The following is a 12,609-nucleotide window of genomic DNA, read 5'->3' on the forward strand; positions in this document are numbered from 1 at the left end:
TGACTTGTGTGTAAAAAAGTACCATTAGTGATTGAGTGTAGAATGGCAGAAGGTAAGAACAAATGACATGAGGTGAGTGGATGAGGAATGGGATGTACGTAGGGAAGCAGTGATGGAACATGCTACAGATGCATGTGACATGAGAAAGGTGGGAGGTGGGCAGATTAGAAAAGGTAGTGAGTGGTATGAAGAATTAAAGTTGTTAGTGAGAGAGAAAAAGGGAGGCCTTTGAGACGATACTTGCGAGGAAGAAATGCAAATGACTGGGAGATGTATAAAAGAAAGCGGCAGGAGGTCAAGAGAAAGGTGCAAGAGTTGAAAAAGAGGGCAAATGAGAGTTGGGGTGAGAGAGTATCATTAAACTTTAAGGAGAATAAAAAGATGTTTTGGAAGAAGGTAAATAACGTATGTAAGACAAGAGAACAGATGGGAACATAGGTGGAGGGGGCAAGTGGGGAAGTAATTACGGGTAGTGACGAAGTGAGAAGGTTTGTTGAATGTGTTTGATGATAAAGTGGTAAACATAGTGTATTTTGGTTGGGGTAGTGTACGAAGTGAGAGGATCAGGGAGAATGGCTTGGTTAACAGAGAAGAGTTAGTAAAAGCTTTGCGGATGATGAAATCCGGCAAGGCGGCGGGTTTGGGAAATATTGCAGTAGAATATATTACGAAAGGGGGTGACTATGTTGTTGATTGATTGGTAAGCACATTTAATGTATGTATGAATCATGGTAAAGTGCCTGAGGATTGGAAATATGCATGCATTGGGCCATTTGTACAAAGTCAAAGGGGATAAAGGTGAGTGTTCAAACTACAGAGGCATAAGTTTGTTGAGTATTCCTGGGAAATTATATGGGAGAGTATTGATTGAGAGAATGAAGGCATGTACAAGGCATGATATTGGGGAAGACCAGTGTAGTTTCAGAAGTAGTAGAGGATGTGTAGATCAGGTGTTTGTTTTGAAAAATGTGTGAGAAACACTTAGAAAAACAGATGGATTTGTATGTAGCTTTTATGGATCTGGAAAAGACATATGACATGGTTGATAGATGGAGATGCTTTGTGGAAGGTCTTAAGAATATATTGTATGTGACGTACGTTGCCTGAAGCAGTGATAATCTTTTACCAAGGATTTAAGGCATGTGTACGACTAGTAAGAGAGGAGAGTGACTGGCTCCCAATGAATGTCAGTCTGCAGTAGGAGTGTATGATTTCCAAATGCGTGTTTAATTTGTTTATAGATTGGATGGTTAGGGAGGTAAATGCACGAGTTTTGGAGAGAAGGGCGACTATGCAGTCTGTTGGAGATGAGAGGGTTTGGGAAGTGAGTCAGTTGTTCGCCGAAACAACAACTTCTGTGAAACTGCAAAAGCTGGTGACTGAGTTTGAAAAATTGTGAAAAGGAGAAATATTAGAGTTAATGTGAATAAGAGCAAGGTTATTAGGTTCAGGAGGGTTCAGGAACTAGTTAATTGAGATGTAAGTTTGAATAGAGAAATACTGGAGGAAGTCAAGTGTTTTAGATATTTGAAAGTAGATTTAGCAGCGAATGGATCCGAGGGAGTGGAAGTGAGTCACAGAGTGGGGGAAGGGACAAAGGTTCCGGGAGCAATGAAGAATGTGTGGAAGTAGAGAAGGTTATCTCGGAACAGTAGTTCCAACAATACGATATGATTGCGAAGCATGTGCTATGATATAGGGATGTGCGGAGGAGGGTGGATGCGTTGTCAATGAAATGTTTGAGGACAATATGTAGTGTGACTTGGTTTGATCAAGTAAGTAATGAAAGGTTAAGAGAGATGTGTAGAAATGAAAAGAGTGGGGTTGAGAGAGCAGAAGAGGGTGTGGTAAAATTATTTGGACATTTGGAGAGAATGAGAGAGGAAAGACTGACAAGGAGGATAAATGAGTCAGAGGATGAAGAAACAAGGAGAAGAGGGAGATCAAACTGAAGGTAGAAGGATGGAGTGAAAAAGATTTTGAGCGATTGGACCCTGAATATACGGGAGGGTGAAAGACGTGCAATGAATAGTGTGAAATGGAACGATGTGGTATACAGGGATCGACGTGCTGTCAGTGGACTGAGCCTGGGCAATTGAAGCACCTGAGAAAGACCATAGAAAAGTGTGTGGGGCCTGGATGTGGAAGGGAAGCTATGGTGTCAGTGGACTCCACATGGCAGTTAGAGACAGAGTGTGAACGAATGTGACCTTTTTTGTCTCTTTTCCTGGCACTATATCGCTGCGGCAAAGGATAACGAAATATATATATATATATATATATATATATATATATATATATATATATATATATATATATATATATATATATTTTTTTTTTTTTTTTTTTTGTTTTGCTTTGTCGCTGTCTCCCGCGTTTGCGAGGTAGCGCAAGGAAACAGACGAAAGAAATGGCCCAACCCACCCCCATATACGTGTATATACACACACGTCCACACACGCAAATATACATACCTATACATCTCAATGTACACATATATATACACACACAGACAAATACATATATACCCATGCACACAATTCACACTGTCTGCCTTTATTCATTCCCATCGCCACCTCGCCACACATGGAATACCATCCCCCTCCCCCCTCATATATGTATATATATATATATATATATATATATATATACATATATATATATATATATATATATATATATATATATATATATATATGTATATATATATATATATATATATATATATATATATATATATATATATATATATATATATATATATATATATATATATATATATATATATATATATATATATATATATATATATATATATACATATACATATATATATATATATATATATATATATATATATATATATATATATATATATATATATATATATATATATTCTATTCATATTTTCTTTGCCGCTGTCTTCCGCGTTAGTGAGGTAGCGCAAGGAAACAGACGAAAGGAATGGTACAACCCACCCATATACACATGTATATACATACACGTCCACACACGCAAATATACATACCTATACATCTCAATGTAAACACATATATACACACACAGACATATACATATATACACATGTGCATAATTCATACTGTCTGTCTTTATTCATTCCCATTGCCACCTCGCTATACATGGAATAACAAACCCCTCCCCCCTCATGTGTGCGGGGTAGCGCTAGGAAAAGACAACAAAGGCCTCATTCGTTCACACTCAGACTCTAGCTGTCATATAATAATGCACCGAAACCACAGATCCCTTTCCACATCCAGGCCCCACAGAACTTTTAATTGTTTATCCCACACGCTTCACATGCCCTGGTTCAATCCAGTGACAGCACGTCAACCCCGATATACCACATCGTTCTACCTCACTCTATTCCTTCCACGCCTTTCACACTCCTGCATGTTCAGGCCCCGATCACTCAAAATCATTTTCACTCCATCTTTCCACCTCCAATTTGGTCTCCCACTTCTCCTCGTTCCCCCCATCTCTGACACATATATCCTCTTAGTCAATCTTTCCTCACTCATTCTCTCCATGTGACCAAACCATTTCAAAACACCCTCTTCTGCTCTCCCAGCCATACTCTTTTTATTTCCACACATCTCTCTCACCCTTACAATACTTACGCGATCAAACCACATCACACCACATATTGTCCTCAAACATCTCATTTCCAGCAAATCCACCCTCCTGCGCACATCTCTATCCATAACCCACGCCTAGCAAGCATACAACATTGTTGGAACCACTATTCCTTCAAACATGGCCATTTTTGCTTTCCGAGATAATGTTCTCGATTTCCAAACATTCTTCAAGGCTCCCAGAATTTTCGCCCCCTTCCCCACCCTATGATTCACTTCCACTTCCATGGTTCCATCCGCTGCCAGATCCACTCCCAGATATCGAAAACATTTCACTTCCTCCAGTTTCTCTCCATTCAAACTTACCTACCAATTGACTTGACCCTCAACCCTACATTACCAAATAACCTTGCTCTTCTTTACGTTTACTCTTAACTTTATTCTTTCACACACTTTACCAAACTCAGTCACCAGCTTCTGCAGTTTCTCACATGAATCGGCCACCAGCGCTGTCTCATCAGCGAACAACAACTGACTCACTTCCCAAGCTCTCTCATCCCCAACAGACTGCATATTTGCCCCTCTTTCCAAAAACTCTTGCATTTACCTACCTAACAACCCTATTCCATAAACAAATAAAACAACCATGGAGACATCACACACCCCTGCCGCAAACCTACATTCACTGAGAACCAATCACTTTCCTCTCTTCCTACACGTACACATGCCTTACATCCTCGATAAAAACTTTTCACTACTTCTAACAACTTGCCTACCACACCATATATTCTTAATACCTTCCACAGAGCATCTCTATCAACTCTATCATATGCCTTCTCCAGGTCCATAAATGCTGCATACAAATCCATTTGCTTTTCTAAGTATTTCTCACATACATTCTTCAAAGCAAACACCTGATCCACACATCCTCTACCACTTCTGAAACCACACTGCTCTTCCCCAATCTGATGCTTTGTACATGCCTTCACCCTCTCAATCAATACCCTCCCATATAATTTCCCAGGAATACTCAGCAAACTTATACCTCTGTAATTTTAGCACTCATTCTTATCCCCTTTGCTTTTGTACAATGGCACTATGCAAGCATTCTGCCAATCCTCAGGCACCTCATCATGAATCATACATACATTGAATAACCTTACCAACCAGTCAACAATACATTTACCCCCTTTTGTAGTAAATTCCACTGCAATACCATCCAAACCTGCTGCCTTGCCAGCTTTCATCTTCCGCGAAGCTTTTAGTACCTCTTCTCTGTTTACCAAATCATTTTCCCTAACCCTCTCACTTTGCACACCACCTCGACCAAAACACCCTATATCTGCCACTCTATCATCAAACACATTCAACAAACCTTCAAAATACTCACTCCATCTCCTTCTCACATCACCACTACTTGTTATCACCTCCCCATTAGCGCCCTTCACTGAAGTTCCCATTTGCTCCCTTGTCTTACGCACTTTATTTACCTCCTTCCAAAACATCCTTTTATTTCCCTAAAATCTAATGATACTCTCTCACACCAACTCTCATTTGCTCTCTTTTTCACCTCTTCCAATTTTCTTTTGACCTCCTGCCTCTTTCTTTTATACATCTCCCATTCATTTGCATTTTTTCCCTGCAAAAATCGTCCAAATGCCCCTCTCTTCTCTTTCAGTGATAATCTTACTTCTTCATCCCACCACTCGCTACCGTTTCTAATCAACCCACCTCTCACGCTTCTCATGCCACAAGCATCTTTTGCGCAAGCCATCACTGCTGCCCTAAATACATCCCATTCCTCCCCCACTACCCTTACTTGCATTGTTCTCACCTTTTTCCATTCTGTACTCAGTTTATCCTGGTACTTCCTCACACAAGTTTCCTTCCAAAGCTCACTTACTCTCACCACTCTCTTCACCCCAACATTCTCTCTTCTTTTCTGAAAACCCCTACAAATCTTCAACTTCGCCTCCACAAGATAATGATCAGACATCCCTCAAGGTGCACCTCTCAGCACATTAACATCCAAAAGTCTCTCTTTCTCGCGCCTATATATTAACACATAATCCAATAATGCTCTTTGACCATGTCCCCTACTTACATACGTATACTTATGTATATCTCCCTTTTTAAATCTGGTATTCCAAATCACCAGTCCTTTCTCAGAAAGGAAATCCACAAGCTCTTCACCATTTCCATACACAACACTGAACACTCTACGTATACCAATTATTCCCTCAACTGGCACATTACTCACCTTAGCTTTCAAATCACCCATCACCATAACCCGGTCTTGTGCATCAAAACCGCTAACACACTCATTCAGCTGCTCCCAAAACACTTGCCTCTTATGATCTTTCTTTTCATGCCCAGGTGCATATGCACAAATGAACCACCCATCTCTCTCCATCAACTTTCAGTTTTACACATATCAATCTAGAATTTACGTTCTTACACTCTAACAAATACTCCCAAAACTCCTGTTTCAGGAGTAGTGCTAATCCTTCCTTTCCTCTTGTCCTCTCACTAACCCCTGACTCTACGCCCAAGACATTCCCAAACCACTCTTCCCCTTTACCCTTGAGCTTCGTTTCACTCAGACCCAAAACATCCAGGTTCATTTCCGCAAACATACTACCTATCTCTCCTTTTTCTCTCATCTTGGTTACATCCACAAATATTTATATATATATATATATATATATATATATATATATATATATATTTTTTCTTTTATACTTTGTCGCTGTCTCCCGCGTTTGCGAGGTAGCGCAAGGAAACAGACGAAAGAAATGGCCCAACCCCCCCCCCATACACATGTACATACACACGTCCACACACGCAAATATACATACCTACACAGCTTTCCATGGTTTACCCCAGACGCTTCACATGCCTTGATACAATCCACTGACAGCACGTCAACCCCTGTATACCACATGACTCCAATTCACTCTATTCCTTGCCCTCCTTTCACCCTCCTGCATGTTCAGGCCCCGATCACACAAAATCTTTTTCACTCCATCTTTCCACCTCCAATTTGGTCTCCCTCTTCTCCTCGTTCCCTCCACCTCCGACACATATATCCTCTTGGTCAATCTCTCCTCACTCATTCTCTCCATGTGCCCAAACCATTTCAAAACACCCTCTTCTGCTCTCTCAACCACGCTCTTTTTATTTCCACACATCTCTCTTACCCTTACGTTACTTACTCGATCAAACCACCTCACACCACACATATATTTATATATACATATATATATATATATATATATATATATATATATATATATATATATATATATATATATATATATATATATATATATATATATATATATATATATATATATATATATATATATATATATATATATATATATATATATATATATATATATATATATATATATATATATATATATATATATATATATATATATATATATATATATATATATATATATATATATATATATATATATATATATATATATATATATATATATATATATATATATATATATATATATATATATATATATTATTTTTTATTTACTTTGTCGCTGTTTCCCGCATTTGCGAGGTAGCGCAAGGAAACAGAAGAATGAAATGGCCCAACCCACCCCAATACACATGTATATACACACACGTCCACACACGCAAATATACATACCTACACATCTCAATGTACACATATATTTACACACACAGACACATACATATATACCCATGCACACAATTCACACTGTCTGCCTTTATTCATTCCCATCGCCACCTCGCCACACATGGATTACCATCCCCCTGCCCCCTCATGTGTGCGAGGTAGCGCTAGGAAAAGATAACAAAGGCCCCATTCGTTCACACTCAGTCTCCAGCTGTCATGCAATAATGCCCGAAACCACAGCTCCCTTTCCACATCCAGGACCAACAAAGCTTTCCATAGTTTACCCCAGACGCTTCAAATGCCCTCATTCAATCCACTGACAGCACGTCAACCCCGGTATACCACATCGATCTAATTCACTCTATTCCTTACCCGCCTTTCACCCTCCTGCATGTTCAGGCCCCGATCACTCAATATCTTTTTCACTCCATCCTTCCACCTCCAATTTGGTCTCCCACTTCTCCTCGTTCCCTCCACCTCCGACACATATATCCTCTTGGACAATCTTTCCTCACTAATTCTCTCCATGTGCCCAAACCATTTCAAAACACCCTCTTCTGCTCTCAACCACGCTCTTTTTATTTCCACACATCTCTCTTACCCTTACATTACTTACTCGATCAAACCACCTCACACCACACATTGTCCTCAAACATCTCATTTCCAGCACATCCACCCTCCTGCGCACAACTCTATCCATAGCCCACGCCTCGCAACCATACAACATTGTTGGAAACACTATTCCTTCAAACAAACCCATTTTTGCTTTCCGAGATAATGTTATCGACTTCCACACATTCTTCAATGCTGACAGGATTTTCGCCCCCTCCCCCACCCTATGATTCACTTCCGCTTCCATGGTTCCATCCGCTACCATATTCACTCCCAGATATCTAAAACACTTTACTTCCTCCAGTTTTTCTCCATTCAAACTTACCTCCCAATTGACTTGACCCTCAACCCTACTGTACCTAATAACCTTGCTCTTATTCACATTTATTCTTAACTTTTTTCTCTCACACACTTTACCAAACTCAGTCACCAGCTTCTGCAGTTTCTCACATGAATCAGCCACCAGCGCTGTATCATCAGCGAACAACAATTGACTCACTTCCCAAGCTCTCTCATCCACAACAGACTTCATACTTGCCCCTCTTTCCAAAACTCTTGCATTCACCTCCCTAACAACCCCAACCATAAACAAATTAAACAACCATGGAGACATCACACACCCCTGCCGCAAACCTACATTCACTGAGAACCAATCACTTTCCTCTCTTCCTACACGTACACATGCCTTACATCTTCGATAAAAACTTTTCACTTCTTCTAACAACTTGCCTCCCACACCATATATTCATAATACATTCCACAGAGCATCTCTATCAATTCTATCATATGCCTTCTACAGATCCATAAATGCTACATACAAATCCATTTGCTTTACTAGGTATTTCTCACATACATTCTTCAAAGCAAACCCCTGATCCACACATCCTCTACCACTTCTGAAACCACACTGCTCTTCCTCAATCTGATGCTCTGTAGATGCCTTCACCCTTTCAATCAATGCCTTTACATATGATCTACCAGGAATACTCAACAAACTTATACCTCTGTAATTTGAGCACTCACTCTTGTCCCCTTTTCCTTTGTAGAATGGCACTATGCACGCATTCCTCCAATCCAAAGGCGCCTCACCATGAGTCATACATACATTAAATAACCTTACCAACCAGTCAACAATACAGTCACCCCCACTTTTTAAATAAATTCCACTGCAATACCATCCAAACCTGCTGCCTTGCCGGCTTTCATCTTCCGCAAAGCTTTTACTACCTCTTCTCTGTTTACCAAATCATTTTCCCTAACCCTCTCACTTTGCACACCACCTCGACCAAGACGCCGTATATCTACCACTCTATCATCATACACATTCAACAAACCTTCAAAATACTCACTCCATCTCCTTCTCACATCACCACTACTTGTTATCACCTCCCCATTAGCACCATTCACTGAAGTTCCCATTTCCTCCCATGTCTTACGCACTTTATTTACCTCCTTCCAGAACATCTTTTTATTCTCCATAAAATTTAATGATACTCTCTCACCCCAACTCTCATTTGCCCTCTTTTTCACCTCTTGCACCTTTCTCTTGACCTCCTGCCTCTTCCTTTTATACATCTCCCACTCAATTGCATTTTTTCCCTGCAAAAATCGTCCAAATGCCTCTCTCTTCTTTTTCAGTAATAATCTTACTTCTTATATATGTATATATATATATACATATATATATATATATATATATATATATATATATATATATATATATATATATATATATATATATATATATATATATATATATATATATATATATATATATATATATATATATATATATATATATTTTCTTTCTTCAAAACTATTTGACATTTCCCGCGTTAGCGAGGTAGCATTAAGAACAGAGGACTGGGCCTTTGAGGGAATATCCTCACCTGGCCCCCTTCTCTGTTCCTTCTTTTGGAAAATCAAAAAAAAAAAAAAAAAAGAGAAGGGAGGATTTCCAGCCCCACGCTCCCTCCCCTTTTAGTCGCCTTCTACGACACGCAGGGAATACGTGGGAAGTATTCTTATCCCTGGGGATAGAGGAGAAAGGAAATATATATATATATGTATATATATATATATATATATATATATATATATATATATATATATATATATATATGTATATATATATATATATATATATATATATATATATATATATATATATATATATATATATATATATATATATATATATATATATATATATATATGCAAAAGATGCGCAAAAGATGCTTGTGGCATGAGAAGAGTGGGAGGTGGGCTGTTTAGAAAGGGTAGTGAGTGGTGGGATGAAGAAGTAAGAGTATTAGTGAAAGAGAAGAGAGACGCATTTGGACGATTTTTGCAGGGAAAAAATGCAATTGAGTGGGAAAAGTATAAAAGAAAGAGACAGGAGGTCAAGAGAAAGGTGCAAGAGGTGAAAAAAAGGGCAAATGAGAGTTGGGGTGAGAGACTATCAGTAAATTTTAGGGAGAATAAAAAGATGTTCTGGAAGGAGGTAAATAGGGTGCGTAAGGCAAGGGAGCAAATGGGAACTTCAGTGAAGGGCGTAAATGGGGAGGTGATAACAAGTATACATATATATATGTATATATATATATATATATATATATATATATATATATATATATATATATATATATATATATATATATATATATATATATATATATATATATATATTTTTTTTTTTTTTTTTTTTATACTTTGTCGCTGTCTCCCGCGTTTGCGAGGTAGCGCAAGGAAACAGACGAAAGAAATGGCCCAACCCCCCCCATACACATGTACATACACACGTCCACACACGCAAATATACATACCTACACAGCTTTCCATGTTTTACCCCGGACGCTTCACATGCCTTGATTCAATCCACTGACAGCACGTCAACCCCTGTATGCCACATCGCTCCAATTCACTCTATTCCTTGCCCTCCTTTCACCCTCCTGCATGTTCAGGCACCGATCACACAAAATCCTTTTCACTCCATCTTTCCACCTCCAATTTGGTCTCCCTCTTCTCCTCGTTCCCTCCACCTCCGACACATATATCCTCTTGGTCAATCTTTCCCCACTCATTCTCTCCATGTGCCCAAACCATTTCAAAACACCCTCTTCTGCTCTCTCAACCACGCTCTTTTTATTTCCACACATTTCTCTTACCCTTACGTTACTTACTCGATCAAACCACCTCACACCACACATTGTCCTCAAACATCTCATTTCCAGCACATCCATCCTCCTGCGCACAACTCTATCCATAGCCCACGCCTCGCAACCATACAACATTGTTGGAACTACTATTCCTTCAAACATACCCATTTTTGCTTTCCGGTATAATGTTCTCGACTTCCACACATTTTTCAAGGCTCCGAAAATTTTCGCCCCCTCCCCCACCCTATGATCCACTTCCGCTTCCATGGTTCCATCCGCTGACAGATCCACTCCCAGATATCTAAAACACTTCACTTCCTCCAGTTTTTCTCCATTCAAACTCACCTCCCAATTGACTTGACCCTCAACCCTACTGTACCTAATAACCTTGCTCTTATTCACATTTACTCTTAACTTTCTTCTTCCACACACTTTACCAAACTCCGTCACCAGCTTCTGCAGTTTCTCACATGAATCCGCCACCAGCGCTGTATCATCAGCGAACAACAACTGACTCACTTCCCAAGCTCTCTCATCCCCAACAGACTTCATACTTGCCCCTCTTTCCAAGACTCTTGCATTTACCTCCCTAACAACCCCATCCATAAACAAATTAAACAACCATGGAGACATCACACACCCCTGCCGCAAACCTACATTCACTGAGAACCAATCACTTTCCTCTCTTCCTACACGTACACATGCCTTACATCCTCGATAAAAACTTTTCACTGCTTCTAACAACTTGCCTCCCACACCATATATTCTTAATACCTTCCACAGAGCATCTCTATCAACTCTATCATATGCCTTCTCCAGATCCATAAATGCTACATACAAATCCATTTGCTTTTTTAAGTATTTCTCGCATACATTCTTCAAAGCAAACACCTGATCCACACATCCTCTACCACTTCTGAAACCACACTGCTCTTCCCCAATCTGATGCTCTGTACATGCCTTCACCCTCTCAATCAATACTCTCCCATATAATTTACCAGGAATACTCAACAAACTTATACCTCTGTAATTTGAGCACTCACTCTTATCCCCTTTGCCTTTGTACAATGGCACTATGCACGCATTCCGCCAATCATCAGGTACCTCACCATGAGTCATACATACATTAAATAACCTTACCAACCAGTCAACAATACAGTCACAAAAGATGCTTGTGGCATGAGAAGAGTGGGAGGTGGGCTGTTTAGAAAGGGTAGTGAGTGGTGAGATGAAGAAGTAAGAGTATTAGTGAAAGAGAAGAGAGAGGCATTTGGACGATTTTTGCAGGGAAAAAATGCAATTGAGTGGGAGAAGTATAAAAGAAAGAGACAGGAGGTCAAAAGAAAGGTGCAAGAGGTGAAAAAAAGGGCAAATGAGAGTTGGGGTGAGAGACTATCAGTAAATTTTAGGGAGAATAAGAAGATGTTCTGGAAGGAAGTAAATAGGGTGCGTAAGACAAGGGAGCAAATGGGAACTTCAGTGAAGGGCGTAAATGGGGAGGTGATAACAAGTAGTGGTGATGTGAGAAGGAGATGGAATGAGTATTTTGAAGGTTTGTTGAATGTGTCTGATGACA

This window comes from Panulirus ornatus, chromosome 4, assembly GCF_036320965.1.
Source record: "Panulirus ornatus isolate Po-2019 chromosome 4, ASM3632096v1, whole genome shotgun sequence".
Taxonomy (NCBI): domain Eukaryota; kingdom Metazoa; phylum Arthropoda; class Malacostraca; order Decapoda; family Palinuridae; genus Panulirus; species Panulirus ornatus.